We start from the raw sequence: 17,186 nt of genomic DNA on the forward strand, positions 1-17,186 counted from the left end.
ACTCGGGGTGTTTTAATGGGTGAAGCCCAGGAGGAGGTTGTGGGAAGCCCCCAGACAGGGAGCAGGGTACATGAACTCCATAGGCACGTAAAAGAGGAAAAAAAAGATGTGGGGTTACAGTTGAAACAGGAGGGGTACGGAAACTCTCACGCAGCAAGTGATTATAGGGGATTAGTTTCCCAAAATGCAAGGTGACAATTTATAACGCAAAGTAACTATTTTGGACCTCATTACAACCAATAAAGCTGTGGTAATCACTGGACTGGAAATCTTGACAGCGGAGAAAAAGAACAGACTCGCATTTAAATATATCTAAGTCTAGTAATTCAATCAAGATTGCAAAATGTCTTGATTTAAATAATTGATTTTAACTTGTATGACGTTTGTAGTTTTTAGTTATCTTAATGAAATATCAACATAATGAAAACAGGCATCACTTAAGATGTTGATTTTTCACGAATACAACTTAGCGGAGGAAAAATTAAGGAATTTGCATATAGATGATCCACTTATATTCACTCACAAAGTTTCAAAGTGCTTTTGGGATCAAAAAGGAAATAGCTACAAAGCAGAGTTTGGAAAAGCTAAAACAAATCAGAGATTTAACTCCCCCTGCAATCAATGGGAAGATACTAGAAAAATCATTAAGCAACCTACATAAAAGCAAGTACGGGATAAAGCACAAAAACGAAACAACACTGATGCGTCAAGATCAAATTGTGTCAAATGAAAATAACCTGGTGAAACTCAATAAAGACAAGTGCAAGAGCAGCGTATGCTGTGCAGGTGGAGAACAGCTAGCTAGGCTGCTGGACAAGAGAAAATAACCTAGAGAGTATGATGTATCAGAAATTAATGTAAGTCAACAATACAATGGATTTAAAAAAAAAAAAAAAAGGCAATTCAGATTGTTTTAATAGAATGCCACATGGAAAATAGCATTACTTCATTTCATACAATGCTGACAAGGCCACAGAGTACTGAGTCTGTGTACGGAGAGAAGTAAACACCTCAGAGGAAAGCTGCAAATATTACAAAGAGATTTGGAAACAATATGATCCATGAGAACAGATTAAAGGACCGTGTTCAGCCTAGAGGAAAGAAAACTGAAGGAGAACGTAACACGCTCTCATCAGTACCAACGGAGACAACAGGGATGGGTTATTTTGCACATCCTCTGGAGTGAAGCAAAATGTCTTTATTTGCCAGAGAAATAAGATATGGGAAAAGCTTTTAACTAAATGGGTTAATCACCCACTACCAGCTACCTAAGGAGGCTGGGTACCTCCTAAACTGGAAGATTTTTAAGGAAAAATTAGAAACGTATTTGCCAGGGATGCTCTAGAGACAGCTCATCTTGTCTCGAGGAGGGGAAAGGACTGGAGAGTGTCCCAGGGTCTCTGCATTTCAGCAAGAGAAGGTGCCTCAGAGGACCAGGCTGTTAAACCTGAGAGTCTTCAAAGAATCCTCTAAAGGACCACAAGGCTTCTTCTTCAATATTTTTTGGAATGCGGGAGAAAATTTGTAAGACAAACATTTCTAACATGACAACATCAAGGGAGGGCAAAAAGATGACTCAAGTAACTATCAGGCTCTGGACAAAATAAGGGAAAACTCAAACAGGCTTGACCTAGACTTAAAAAGGACAGGAACAAAATTAATGACAGTCAGTGCAATGTTATGGAAAATAGGCCTTGTCAAACAAAGCAGCTTTCATTCTTTGATGAGATACAAAAGCAGGTTGATAAAGGTAACTGCTGCAATGTAACAGGCAAACTTTTGTTGAGCGTGACATCTTGATTAAAAAATTACCACTCTTACTATGTCAACAAAGCAGGCTAAATGGATTTTGAGTTGGCCAACTGACAGATAACTAAAAGCAGTCATCCGTGGAAAATCGCTGTCAACAACGTTAGCTGCAGTAGGGTTCTGCCGGGCTCGATACGGAGCCGGGTACTATTCACAAGAGGTCCATTATAGATCTGAAAATTAATATAATCACGGCCAGGATCTGTGAATGGTCCTCTGGATGACAGATGAAGAGGACAGGCCCACCAGACACAGCAGTTTGGACTGCAAAAGCCACTCCAGTAGATTTCAATACAGCCAAATGAAAGGTAATACATCCAGAAAACAAAATCTGAAAGCCAGAGACCCTGAAACAAAATCGGAGATACTGCCAGGCAAGAAATTGTTCCTTCCCAGCTCAATGTCACATGTTTAACTTACCCAAAATAAAAGCTGAAAGACCACTCAATTATGGAACTGTGAGTTCCCTCCAACAGAAAAAGTTATTGGGTATCAAAGGACCCTTTAATTTAGCCAAGAAAAGGCTTTTGGAAGCAATAGTTAGAAGCTAATTCCAATTAGGCCTTATTTTTTTAATCAGAGGCAGTAATTACTTGCTGAAAATATATCAAGAGAAGCAGCAGATTCTTCACAACTTGAGATCTTCAAACTAAGACTGACTGTCCTGGTAGAAGGTAAACAGCAGCCCAAAATAAATAGTCATTAGGCTCCTTTTCCAGGGAAAATCCAAGTGGTTTTGAGGAGGTCAGTCTAATTAAGCCTTAAACTCTAGGAGCCCTCTTCTAAGTCCAACACAGCATCTGAGCACATGCCAACAGCACACAAAGCAAAGCAAATCCACCTCCCGGACTCTGCAGAGGGAGAAGGAGCACAGCATCCGACCCAACCTTGCTGTGCACTGTCAGCAAGAAACCTCCAGGCTCCTTTTTTTCCATGGTGAAAACAGGGATAGTACCTCTATCCACGAGGATCTTGCAAGGCTTAATCCAGGGAGGTCTGCAAAGACCTTCCAAGAAGCTTGGACAGCTACAGGTCACCATGGTAGAGTCAGCATCAGAAAGGAAAGGGGTCACCTCTTGGAGCACCTTCGCAGTGGTGCTGTGGAACAGAGGGAGAGAACAACATGCTTCGTGCTGGATGCGTTGCTCAACAGCAATCCAGAGGCAACCAAGAACTCTGAGGGGTTTATGCCTTCTCTTCAGAAGTTGTTTGTAACATCAAATGAGGGCTTTGATTCACAAATCAACAAAAACTCTAGATAACACCGATCCGCTGTAAAACTCTCCATCATTTTACAAAGCCTAAAGCAATTTAAGCCATTATTTCTTGATGGTACCACGAGCAAACACATATGTAAAATCAAACTCCAGGAATTCTGAAAGAAAAGCTGAAACACAGAGCAGAACAGATGATACCACATTTACCTACTGAGCCCAGAACATGAGTTTACTACCACAGAAGGAGTCAGCTCAAACCAAGAATCTTTTCTGCAACTTCCATTTGTGTGTATGTGTGTTATACACAGTCAGTGAAAAAAATCTTAAGAAAATAAATATTTTATTGAGCTTCCAACTTAGATCGGTCCATATTGAGAAGACTCAGCTATCCAGGAAAGTTCAGCAGCTGGGATTCAGACACCACAGTAAAGAAAAAGAAACCATTTCTCAAATTTATGGCACTGAATTTTAAGACTTCAAAAATTCTGTTGTGACTGTAAGTCAGATCAAGAATCAACCTGAGCTTTAACCCATTTGCCTTGAGTTGGTTTCACCTCTCACCTGTGCCACAATAAGAGGCAAGGATGACTGATGGGAGAGCATCTAGGTGACCCTGTTCTCGTGGCCAAGTGACCACCCTCTGAACACAGCACTGGCCACTCTAGGACAAGAGCAGGGGATGCGTAAGACGAGTCTGATTTCCTCCTCCAGACAACCACAAGGCCAAATAGAAACCTTATTCTACCTGCTGTTGAACCTGAAAAATACGTGAAATGCCGTAGTTTTTGCAAAAAAACATTAAATATCTCGTTAAGTGACGACATGCACAGGAAGCTGAAGAAAAATATTTGCAGAATAAACTACTACAGAATAAATGTTCATATAGGGACCTATTCCAAAGTAATTGCACTTGAAATGCTCACAAGCTTAATTCAAAACACTTTCCAATGGGGACAAGTCCTTCCAGCCTACCTGTCCATATAGACACTATATTCATCTTGGTTCCAAAATTATCAGCAACTGTAATGAGTGATCTTGCTTTGTCCACCTAAATGGTAGGAGAAGATCAAACATGCTTGGAGACTTCCTTCAGTTAGGGCCAAGTCTCTCTAGAAACAGGTTGGGCCAAGTAGTACCCATCTAGGGACATTTAAACAAGTCACCTCCAACTCTGTCCTGTCAATAATACAAAACAAGGTGTCTCATATGTAAAAAAAAATTATATATATATATATATACACATTTGCACACACAGAACACCATTAAGTCAAAAATCTTGTATTGAACAGGATGACCCACAGAACAGGAAGAGACTTATCTACTGGGACTGAAAAAAGTCTTAGGAGTTTGTTATGAATAACCACATAAATCCCCTTGGCCGTTAAAAAAGCAAGTTGCCGTCGCCTACAAATTCAAGCAGAAAGAACTGAAAGGAAAATGGGGAAAAAGCAGACCATGCTCAAAACTCCTCACTAGTCTCCAGGATGTATTTCCAACATCAAAATGATAAAACCCACACGTTATCAAATTTAGAGAGTTGGGTATCTAACGCCAAAGAAAGCAAAAGCCCAAATACTGTGCTTTAATTCATGGCAGAGAAACTAAAGAGCCTGATGCCATAAAAGAGGCAGATCTTTTTTATTAAGTTCTACAGCAAATTAGAAGCAAGAAAAAATCCCTGCAGAACCCCAACTGTTATGGTCTATTTTAACTTTTGCTGCAGTTTGCAATCTTTATCCATTTTATCAAAGAATTAGACATGCCTAGCAGGCATGATGGCAACTATTCTTTTTTTGCCAGTTTAGTACTTTTTCTCTCATAAAATACTCTAAGCTTGTCTTCAATAATCCTCCCAAATCCCTAACCCTTGCTAAGACAAGGAAGGCAAAAATGTTCAGCCTACAAATACACTTCAGTATTAATCTTCCTATTGAGAAAGTTATCATATAAAAGCTATGATAAATCCTATTTTTCTGCTCTGACTTTTAATTTTCCCACCTTTCAGTTTCCCACCTAACCATTAAATTCAAGGAGAGGAAGGAAAGACGGGGAAAATACGGCCAAATACAAAACAGCATTTCCAACAGAGGACAAGGAACATGGTTCTTCAGCTTTTACAAATCCTACAGCGATAACCTCCTAAATGGTTTGCTGGAGAGCATCAACAGACCCACATTTTTCCCTCCCAGAAAGCACACAGTCACTTGAATTTCCTTTGCAGTGTTCAGGGTTTTCAGCACATCCATAGTAAACAAAACTCAGAGGAACTTTTTAAAAATTATTCAAGCCCCACTCACACTGTGAGGAAACCATCGTCCTCAACAGAACCTCGTTCCCTATACGGTTCTTTAAAAAATAAGGTATTATGCCATGAATATCATCATCATCACTTCCCTACAGGGTTCCAGCAGGAAAGAGGGAAGAAACAGAAGCACGATGAACCCTGTCACCTGTTTTCAGACTGAGAGGCAACAAGAACGAGATTTTAGAAAAATAGATAAATAACCAAACACTCATGTTTGAGTGAAGTTATATATTCAAAATCTACCTGGAACTGACTCAGATTTATGTATTCATGTTCCTGCTTGGAGCCCAAGACCCCCAAAAAATGGCCTGGTTCTCAAAAGTTGCTTCATACTCAAGAGCTTCCACAAATTTCAGAATGCTGGATATTTCCTAAGAGCTGGATCTTCCCTGACTGGGGTCTTAGTTACAGGTGTGGGATTCTTGCGTCTGACACCCATCACAAAGCCCACCTGCCTCTCAGAAAACCCTGAAAATTCTTTCTGCTGCTACCGATTCAAACCAAGTAAATAAACACAAAATCCCACGTCAAGATTATCCACCCAACAAAGCAAAGCATCAATACACCGGAACACAACAATACACAATATATATCCTCGACATATTGTTCCAAAATCAGTGAGACGAACAAGCACTTACTTCCTATTAATTTTTACATGAGGGCCATCAACCACCGCCCCCATAATATTTACAAGCTCTTCCCCACCTGATCAAAATTTCTCCCAAACTCCCTCTTTTCTCTGGGTTGGCAAAGGCCCACACGTGCTCCAGTTGCACGTGACCTAACCAGCCAGCAAGATGCTGTCTCCTAGAAAAATAAGGGGAACTGTTCCCTGGGTAGAAGCTCTGATTTTGCTCTCTCCCCTCTGCCCAGCAGTCAACTTTCTCAAAATTTAAAAAAAAAAAAAAAAAAAAAAAAAAGCAGTTAGATCATCTTCTACATCTACGCTCTTTGATCCACATTTCAGAGGGCCAAAGGGAGTGCAGAATTACTGGTGGGCAGGCAGATAGTGTGGCCACACCATCCTTACTTTCTCAAGAAATCAGGTTTATATGAATTTGCATAAACACAGCAACACCACTGACATTTTTCCTCTCATATTTAGGGATATCAATGTTTTAAACACCAAAATAGGAACAGAATGATTGAGTGGAAGGAACAAGAAGGTAACGCAAGTTAGTCACCTCTGGAGAACTGCATCCATTCGACTGGCAGGTAGTTGAGTCACATGGAAGTAATTCTTGAAAATTTATTCACAGTTCTGAGAAATGACAGATTAAGAGCCAATTTTTTTTTTAATTCAAAGAGCTAAAAGACCGTCAACAGGCCAAAAATGGATAGGTGGATTTTATTTATTGTCACTGAAACAAAATTCTTCATCTATTTATTGAGAGATGCATGATGGCATACAAGAATCCAGTATCATCAGACGGGACTAATTGATTTGCATTTGAAATCAGCAAAAAAAAATTATGCTGTTTATGTAGTTTGGAAAAATACTGTAGACGACAAGAAGAACATTTTTCTCATGCAATCATTTTGGATCGACTATTTCTATGGATGGAACATGATGACTTACGGATTTCAAGCAGCAAAATTGCATCTAATTGATTAGAAAGATCACGGTACATTAAGAAACGAGACCAACGTGAATGGCTACGAGCCTCTTCTTCACAGCCAGCTTCTCCTCAGACACACAATCTCGCCCGCAAATAAATCAAAGACGCTGCTGTACAAAAAAATTACCTCGTTTGCACTTTGGAAGCGATGCGAGAGTCACTCCTCCCCGAGCACGCTGGCTAATAACACAGTTCTCTCGGGGATGCTTCAAATACTTCTTTGTCGTACCAGCGTTGGGAGGAGGAGATTGGCAGGACATCGTCTGCCTCTCGCCTCGTGACGAGGGTCAGTCCGAGCACCTCCACGGCGCGAGGAGACGCCGCTCAAGCATCCACAGAAGCCCGAGGAAAAGCGAGACGAGCGGAGCACCATCCAGTCACACGTCAGTGAGCACAAGGGGAGCTAATTCAGGACCAAAATGCACGCTTAAGAACGCCACGGTTTAAGGAGAGGCTTTATGAATTGCAGAGGAAACAGAAAGTACACGGAGCACTTGTGCTGCGGAAAGGGAAATCGGGGGCCTCTGCAGATACAATCAAGCCCAAAAGGCATGACTGGAAGACAAATGAAGATCATAATCCGGACTGAAGGAAAGAGTGAGCTCAGAAAGGAAGATATAAAAGTTGTATTTCCCTTCTGACAGTCTCATCAACTGCTACCAACCGCCTGAACTGGAAATCAGCAGAGCTCCTGGGTGGAAGCGTGGAGGTTTCTAACTACCAGAGGATAAAGGGTTGAAATACTCCTCTGCCACAGGCAGCAGCAGAAAAATGCCTGGGTTTAAAATAAAATCGAATTATGTTTAAGCCACGGTTGCTGGCTTTCACGGCAGGTAGGACTTGGTGACCCGGGAGCTCCATCCCAGCTGCGACCGTCCCACTTCCCAGAAGAGGAGCCAGTGCCAATCTCACGGCGGTCGCCTTTGAAAACTTCCCAAAAGCGGACACTAACCTGGATTAAACACATGCTTCCCTCGCCTCAAGTGGCTGCATTTGCACCTACGCATCCAGACCAAGGTTCACAAGCTCTTCTAGACAGATCAGATAATTAAATTTAGACTCAATTTAATTATCGTTTCAATTATGGTTTCAGTTGAGGTACTGAAGGCCCTTCGCAGAGATGCTTCTCCGAAACATTTTCACTTGCCCGAGAAATGTTTTCAGGTGCACCAAGAGCAGTGTGACCTTTCTCTTCTGTTTTTTTTCCCAGTTATCTATGCAGTGGGTTACCAATATAGGGAGCATGAAAACTTCACTGCAAAGAAGGGTTTTAAACCCCTAAATAGTTCACCTACTGCAATGCAGACTTATCAATGAATTTGACAGCTGAATATCACCAAAGATCAGAAAGGATCTCTACAGTATGCTCTCCCTAAATGACCGTATCCCATAGTTATTTCACATTAATTTTGAAACAATACAGGTGTATCATTTATGTTTCTCACTCCAAGCAATATTTCCCATTACTGAACAAATCCAAAACACCTTCATGGCACACAGTCATTTTGTTTCCAATCCCTTTGTTCCAAAGGAGAAGGGTTATATATCTACCTCTCCAAAAATGTGTGTCGTTACTAACAGCCAGAGATTTTCATCAGCTAAAGAGTATACAAAAAACCTCACACACCTGAACAATATCTGAAATGCTTAGCCCACATTCACTAAAATGAAAGGCCACTATAAGCACATCATTTGGGAGAGAGAGATTCCTTCTGAAAAATGTAAACATTTGCTTTGGTAGAAAAAAAAAAAAAGTTTAGATGCATAACTAGGTAAGTTGATATTTCAACTTCCAGAACAAAAGTTAATCAGATTTAATACATATTTAATCCAAAAAGTACATTGCTAACTGATACCAGTCCTTTTAATGACTACATACATCTAGCATGAATAAATATTCACACCATAGTTGTTAGTTGGGGTTTTTTTTTAATGTACTCATCCATAAAGGTCAAGAGAATGCATGAAACAGTTAAAATTCAAAATCAAAATCAGAAAGAACTAAAAAAAAAAAAAAAAAAAAGGCATTTCACCTCCTAATACTAATTTTCTTTTTCTTTACATTGCTCAACATCACTCCTCAATTTGAGTTCTAATCAACAACCACTTCACAGTTAACATTTCATAAAATAATGCGGTTGATGCAATCAAGTCCAGCAAAATGTTTCCCTAAAGATGTTTCCATCATTCATATTCCTTAAAAAAAAAAAAAAAAAGGGGGGGGGGGAAGCTTCCTCCATTGCTATTGAACAGCAAGAATAAACACACCACTGCATCTTAAATCATTTTTTGATTAAAACATAAATAGAATCACTTGGGGTTTCTTTCTGGTTAGTACAACATGCCTTTGTCCAGGAGAGGGAAAAAAAAATCCTCAACCTGCTCATTTTTCTACATTTGACAGTATTCAGCTCTAAATGAATGCCTTTTGAATGAAATTCAGTCTATGGAAATACAAACCATCACCTGAAAGCTTATCATCACAATGTGCAATGGGGGGGGGGAAGAGGGAAAAAAAAAAAAAAAAAAAAAATTCCCCCCAAAATCCAACACAGTACAAAACCTTTTTTTGATAATGAATATTTATTTCGTTTCCATACTTCCAGGCTCCTCCGCTTTCTATAAAGGACTGAAGCCAAACACCTTTTTGGCATTATTAACCCACAATATAGCGATGGGCTTCATTGCCCTGCAAACCACAATGCCAGTAACAAAGTAGCCAAGCAATTATGACCCCCCCCCAAAAAAAAAAAAAAAAAAAAAAGCCCCAAAGAAAGAAAATAACCACCCCTTTCATAAAAATGAATAGAACATACTATTTTACACAGACAGAAAAAATAACGCCACCTTACATTTCACAACCTTGCGCTCTCCGCTTTCAGGCTACAGATGTTGCACGCTGACATCCCCCCCCCCCATCAAACCCGGGCCATTTTTAAACCCCCCGCAAAGGGGAACGGGACGGGGGAATCGGCCGCAGCTCGGCCCTTCCCATCCCATAAAGTTGCTGGCGGGCTCGTTAATATTCCCCTATATCGCTCCCGCCGTCGTCCGTCCCCACGTGCCCCTCTCGGTATTTTCCGTGGGTACGCCGTGAAGCGGTGGCACCCCCCATCTCTGGGGGGGCACCCCACATCCCCAAGCCCCACACCGACATCTCCCGAGGGTTCGGAGCTGGACACACGCAGAAGAAAATCACCCGTGAGCCAGGTCACTCCATTTCCCTTCTTCCACACGAAGAGAAGGTGAAACTTGGCTTGGACCCGGCGGTGGGGGCTCCTTGGCGGGTTCTCCCTGGAGCCAAGCGCCCCGAAAAGCGGCTGGTGAGGTGAACCGGGGCCTCCCCCCGACCCCCTGACCACCGCCGTGTCCCCCCACGCCCAAACCTGGGGGCGTCGAGCCCACTCATCCCCCGTGGGGCTGAAGGCAAATCCCGCCACCGAGGCTGAGGGAGGACAACAGGCTCTGGGGGGGCAACAGGCTCCTGGCGCTGGGTCTCCCCCCAACCCCCCCTAACCAGGGCGGTGGTCTCCCCACCGGCTCGGGCTCTTCTTCTGCCACGCGTGACCCTCACCCTCGAGGGGGCCACGTAAAGCCCCGCGCTGCGAGGATGCTCCCCCCGCTCCCCTCCACGGCCGCCCCCGGCCCTGTCCCCCTCCGGGGGGACTCGCAGCCAAACACACACACACACACCCCCCTATGTCGTCGTCGTTGTCCCCTCACCGCCCCCCACCCCCCCCCGCTGTCACCCGCCGCCTCCCACCCGCGGTCCATAGGCCCCCCCTCAGCGCCGCCGCTGCCGGCCGCCCTCCGGGGGTCCCCCCCTCACCTGCGGCTGCTCGGGCGGCGGCGGCGGCGGCGTCCCCTCTGCCGGTGCGGCGGCGGCGGCGCGTTCCCCCTCCACCCGCTGCCTGCTCCGCGGCTCCTGCTCTGCCCGCAGCCGCCAGCCGGTGGGGGAGGGGGCGGCGGCGGCGGCGGGCGGGCGAAAAGAGGAGGGGGGGGGGGGGGGAGTACCACCAGCGGGACCGTTACAGCCGCCGTGAGGACTACCGCTCCCGGCATGCCCCGCGCGCCGCCGCCGCTGCTCAGCACCGGCCGCCCTCCGCGGGGCACGCTGGGTAATGCAGTCCGCACGGCGGGAGGGGAGGGAGCTAGGGCCCGGGCGGGCGCGGGGCACGCTGGGAAGGCGGAGCGCGGCCGCGCTGCCTGCCGGGAGCTGTAGTGCGGGAAAGCGCTGTGAGGGCGGGGGGGCGCAGGGCATGCCGGGAGTTGTAGTGCGGCGGGGCATGGCGGGAGTTGTGGTCCGGGCGGGCTGAGGGGAGCCCGCGGGCCCGGGCGGGGAATCCCCACCGGGCCGTGCACGGTCGGGGCTCCGCCGGCCCCTGGGGCCTGGGGACGGTCCCGCGGGTCGCCCGGTGAGAGCGGGGCCACAGGCTCGCGGCGGGAGACACGGGGGAGAGCCTCGGGGCCCGGCCTTGGCCTGCTCCCCCCCACACTGCGCCCCGCGACTCCCGCCGCCTCCTCCTCCTGCCGTGGCCTGGCTTCGCCCCATCTCCTCGCACCCCAAAACAGCTCCTCGCCCCTTTCCTCGCCAACAGCGTATTATGCTGCGCTCCCCTTCCGCAAAAAAAAAAACCAACCAAACCCTCCTCACTCCCCCTCTCCAGCGCTGGCAGCTGCAGGATGCAGACCCCAGCCTGGGCCTCCTCCCTTCCCCACTGAAACCCTGTGCCCCACATTCGGGGGGCAGCCACCCCCTCAGTATTTGGGGAAGGCAGGTGCTGGTCCCCCATGGCCCAGGAAGGGGGACAGGGCCCTTCCCCGGGAACTCCAACGAGCGCAGGCGTGAAAAATTCACAGGAAACCTTCTAGGAGGGACCAGCAGCACCCACTGGTGTACAGAGCTACAAGGTGGGTGCAAACCACCACCACAGCTCAGTGGCCCGGTTTTAAGGTGGGAAAGGAGTATTTTGAGGAAATGCTGGTATCTGGGAGGTGGAGAATTAAATTCTTATGGGTTTTCACCCAGGGACTGACACCAACAGGGGTGCATCCCCAAATCCCCTCCTCAGTCCCTCACAACACTCATTGCTGTTTGAAGGATTTTGCTTTTTGTGAAGATTTGTGCTGGTGATTCTGTTTCCCGAGTGACTGATGTCAAACAGCCCCCTGGGGAATCAAGGAATTGGGACAGGGGTGTCCCAGGGGTGCCAAGGGTTGTACCCACGCAGCTCACTTCAGTTTCTCACCCCCCCTGCGCATGCCAAAGTGTTGTGAAAACTGTGTCAAAGGAAACATTTCTCCTTGCAGGTTTCTCCCGCAGGGCTCAGGATGCTGGTGGCACCAATGGGACGTGCTCAGCCAGTGATGCTCAGTGTTGTAAAAAGAGCCTCCAGCAGGATTTGGGGGCTATTTAACAGCCCACCGTGGGGGTTTTATCCCCCTTGCAACCCAGGTACCGACCCATCCCAATGGCAGATGTGTATTAGTATGAGAAAGAGCAAAAGTTGGGGTGTCCTCACCCCTGACTCTCCCTAGGTTCAAGCACGGGAACAGCAGGTCTGAACCCCCAGAGCTTCTGTCCATCTGCCTCCACAGCAGGAGGAGACAGGGGAGACCCACTGGGGGAGATGTCAGTTTCCTACAGCACATGAGACATGGGAAGAGTTTCAGAAATCCTTTATTTCGTACCCAAACCCCAAAGCTTTGGCTGGGATGGGGGGGGGAGATCTCCACCAGGCATTGAGCCACTGCTCTGTGACAGCTTCTTGCTGTAACAGCAGCCCGGGTGAGACACAGACAGAGCCCAGCTGGAGGAAAAACAAACTGGAAGTTTCAAACTCCATCTCTTCTACTGAGCAGCACCCGACTGGTGTGGAAAATGGGGTGAAATCTGTGATTTGGCTCCCCTGAGCGAGGGGCCAAGTCTGCTCCCATGTTGCATCCTCTCCCCTCTTCCCCCTGGAAAAAACCTCCTGGCTCCTCAGGTCACTGCTTCCGCCCAGCATGCCCCAAATTTGTCCCATCTAACCACAAAAAACACCCCAGTTCGCAAAAAATAAATAAAATAAGCCCCCAAAATGCCCACACCAGCATCATTTTCTTCCCCAGAGGAAAGCAGAGTGATTTGGGCACGTTTTACCCATCCCGCGTTCAATTTGCAATCCCTGACACCTGCCATTTCATGGGCTGCGTTGATGTTTGCTCTCTGGGGGTTTTATTTCTGCCCTCTTTTTTTTTTTTTTTTTTTGTTGTTGTTCTCGTTGTTATTTCCCTTCTCTCCTTCTTAGAATAAACTTGATGTCTTCTCTGCCAGTTGACCGGAGGCTGCAGCCAAGCAGAACCCATTAGTGCAGCGCTATAGATTTTCGACCCCCTGAAAATCTGCTGCCATTTTAAATAGAGCATCTATTTATTTCACTCGGCGGCGTGTCCTTTTGCTGTCAAGGAGACAAATTATTCCGGTCCTGTGGCAGAGCTCACGATAACGTGGCAGAAAAGCTTTGAGAACAATTTATACCAAAATACGTCTACCTGCAGAGGGGCAGCCCAATACCTGTGGATACCCCAGATTAAATCCAAATTTCAGCCCAAATCCTTTCCGAAGAGAACTTTTTTATTCATTCCTTGCAGAACAAATTATCTGGCCCAACCCCTCATTGCCAAACGGGCGTCTCTGAAATATTTAACGTGACCAGGATGTTTTGCAGCCCGAGAACCAGCGTGGAGGGATGTGCAGGGCTGCCTGTGCGTGCCTCGGCCGATGGGGCCGTTGCAGTTTAACTCCTTTGTGATCAACCTGCGTGCTGCTGGATTAATTTAATTCCTTCTGCTTGTTCGCCACAGTAAAGCCAGCACTGGAGGAAAGGGAGGGAAAGGGCTTTGCATTGAGAAGCCTGCTGGAATAGTTGAGGTTTTTTTATATTCAGGGCTGCTGTATGCTTAATAAACATCTTTATTATCAGCCCAGCCTTGACTATAAATAACCAGACTTGTATTTTAAGCTGCCTAACGCCAGCCAGCCACCCGGGATTGCACTCCCTAAATCTGGGCCGACCTGGAACCGTAGGAAATGGGCTATTTCCTTCCCCCCAAGCAGCAAAAAAGGCTTTGGGAGAGGCTCACAGGCTTGTCTCGATAGAAACATCCCTGGTCAAATCCTGCCCGCGGCGGGTAACACCTGCCCGTGTGCCTGGGCGTGCCCTGCAGATGTGTACGGGGAGATATCGGTGTATGAAACATACAGCTGTTCCTCCCTGGCACTTATTCTGTGGAAGAGGCGTGGATAAGAGGGGTTGGGTGATTCTTGCCTCTTGATCTCCCCAAATAATTCAATTTCACGTTTTCCCCTCAGTTCCCCCGTCTGCAATTTCCAATTTGCCCCAAGGGCCGTGTCTCTGTCGGCTGGGTGCAGGGATGCAGCCCGGGCTCTTCTCCATTCCTAACCTCCTTTTTTTTTTTTTTTTTTTTTTTTTCCCCAACAGGTTTGCAAAGCCCCAAGCAGTGCAAAGGATTCTAGTAATGTCCAGCCACAACTCCAGAGCATTTCCAACCCTGCAGCCTTTGAGCACATGCAACTTGAGCCCATCTTTCTCCAGAGCCAACGATAGTTTTGCTCTTAAGTCCAGCAGGAGCCAGGTCAGACCTTAATTTTAACCCAGAGGATAATTCATTCTGCTCAAAAATTCAATTCAGCTGAGCACTTAAGTGCTTAAAATTTGGGTTTGTTCCTGATTTACGCTCCTGCCAGTGCTGTGTCCCTGGTGCTTGCTCTGACAAGATCCCACCATGTTATTAAACACCTCCTTGGATCCATTCCCAGCACCAGAGGAGGGTCCTGCATCCCCCAAATGTCTCATCTCCCCGTGTCCAGCTCTGGTCCCGCCTCTGCGTGAACCGATCACCATTATGTCATCTTAAACAATATGGGTTGGTTGTGGCTCCACAAAAGGGTCAACGTATATTCAACTTGGTTATACCTAAGTGCAAAAGTATTGGATCAGACTGTAGCTCCACAGCCAGTAACACTGAATAGGGAAGTAAAAAATCTCAATGACGTCCAAAAGCTATTGGGAGCAATTAATTGGGTTAGGCCCCATTTAGGATTGACATCTTCTCAACTGAGCCCCCTAATGGAATTATTGAAAGGGGATTCTGATGTTTGTACACCGAGACAGTTAACCAAGGAAGCGCATCAGGTACTCACAGAATCCCAGAATCATTGTGGTTGGAGAAGCCCCTGCAGCTCCTCCAGCCCCAACATGACCCTCCCCCTGACCCTTCCCAACTCCCCCAGATCCCTCAGCGCTGGCTCAGCCCGACTCTTCAACCCCTCCAGGGATCCCGGGGACTCCCCCCTGCCCTGGGCAGCCCATTCCAACGCCCAACAGCCCCTTCTGCACAGAAATCCTTCCTCAGAGCCAGCCTGACCCTGCCCTGGGCAGCTTGAGGCCATTCCCTCTTGTCCCTGTTTTGGGTGTCCCTGAAACAGTAAAAACTGACCCTGGCCCTGCGTACGTCTCCAGACGGGTTTGGGAATTTCTAGATAAATGGAGAATTCAACATGTTACTGGCATCCCACATTCCCCTACGGGACAGGCAATTGTTGAACATGCCCATGGGAGCTTAAAACACCTGCTTCAAAAACAAAAAGGGAGAATGGAAGCCCCCAGGGGCCATTTATGTATTAAACTTTTTAATGGTTGGACTGGATGATCTTCACGGTCTTTTCCAACCTAGATGATTCTGTGATTTTTAACCATGCCCAAGCAAGGGTTGGTCCCTCCCATCGGGAAACATTTTGCCTCTTTTTCTTCAACTCAGGAGGTGTGAGGCACTGCCTTGGTGCGTGTTAAGGGTTTACAGATGGGGCAATGGCCTCAACCTTATAACCTGGTCACCTGGGACAGGGGTTATGCTTGTGTCTCCACAGAACATGGGCTGTGTGGGTACCCTGCCCGTTGTATTTGGCCTGTTAGGGCTTGTTGCCTGATGTTGCTAGCGTTAGGCATGCTGCATCACAAAATAGAGCCACAATAGATTTTTTTGTTTTGTTTTGTTATTAGCCCAAGGACATGGTTGTGAAGACTTTGAGGGAATGTGTTGTATGAATTTGTCAGATCACTCGGAATCAATGCATAAAATATCCAGCTTCTGAAAGGAGGAGTGAAGAAGTTAACAGGCAAACGATGGATGGAATTGGTGGAATCACTTGTTTAAAGGATGGGGACTGTCAGGGTGGCTGTTGTCTTTGATAAAAAACCAGATTGTTGGTTTCGTTCATCATTGTAGTTGTGTTGTTAACGTTGCCACGTCTTGTGTCTCTGTTGCAAAGGGCCCTGCAGCGGGTGGCACAGGCTATTTTTGTAGCAGAAATACAAAAAGGGAGAATTATGGGAGACCTTGGCTGGTCCGAGGGATCAGAACGTAGGTTTGATACTGACCTTGGGCAGATTACTGTGTACCCTTAAGAGGCTTGAAAGTCCCAAGAAGAGCTGAGTAAACATGAGTAAGGAACTTCCAGACCAGAACTGCCAGACTTCAAGGAGAGGAAGGTTATTGAGGTGGCAACAGAGGTCATCCAGGCGTGAACTGTTAGTCTCTAATTAAACCAGTCACGTATGGACACGTACTCTTGATAAAGTTATGAAAAGGCTTGTTAGAACAATCGTTTTGCACAATTCGGTGTTTGTCGTGTCCGTCTCAACGGCGACAATTCAACACCTCCTTGGATCCATTCCCAGCACCAGAGGCGGGTCCTGCATCCCCCAAACGTCTCAGCTCCCCACCTCGGGGTGGGGCAGGAGACCCCCGGGCAGCCCCTCGCTGCCCCACACGTGGCTTTGGGTCTATTTTGGGCCAAACCCACCCAAGGGCCCCCCCCCCACCGCTGCCACCAGCACGTGGGTCGTTCATGGCCCCCGTAACCCCCCTGAGGACCCCCCCGATTGCCCAATTTCTCCTGGTTGTGTGGCTGCTCCATCCCCAGAGGAAAAGGGGGGCCCTGGGGGGGTGAGAAAGGGGGGCTGGGAGCTGCTGGATCCCGATTCTATGGTGGGTCACGGCTCCCAGCATCTATTTTTTTTTTGGGGGGGGGGGGGGGGGGGTAAACTGCTAAAAAGCGGTATTTCCCCCTCCGACCGACATCTTAGGATGCTTCTACCCAGCCGAGCCCAGCGCCCCGGCCCTGCCTGCTCCTGCCCGCCCCTGCCGGTACCGGACTACAGCTCCCGGCGA

The 17,186-nt window shown here is 47.0% G+C and overlaps 1 protein-coding gene across 2 annotated transcripts in view; it reads right to left on the bottom strand.

The window, feature by feature from the left end:
* Positions 1–10,912, bottom strand: part of FAM168A (family with sequence similarity 168 member A) — a 221,707-nt gene extending 210,795 nt beyond the window's left edge. Inside the window, exon 1 of one of the 2 annotated variants that reach the window (XM_074918970.1) lies at positions 10,780–10,912. The gene's annotated coding sequence lies outside the window, so the exon portion shown is untranslated. The remainder of the gene's footprint in view (positions 1–10,779) is intronic. The other variant, XM_074918981.1, reaches the window with a different exon arrangement.
* Between the last annotated feature and the right edge of the window lie 6,274 nt (positions 10,913–17,186).

This window comes from Athene noctua, chromosome 1 (genome assembly GCF_965140245.1).
Source record: "Athene noctua chromosome 1, bAthNoc1.hap1.1, whole genome shotgun sequence".
Lineage (NCBI taxonomy): Eukaryota > Metazoa > Chordata > Aves > Strigiformes > Strigidae > Athene > Athene noctua.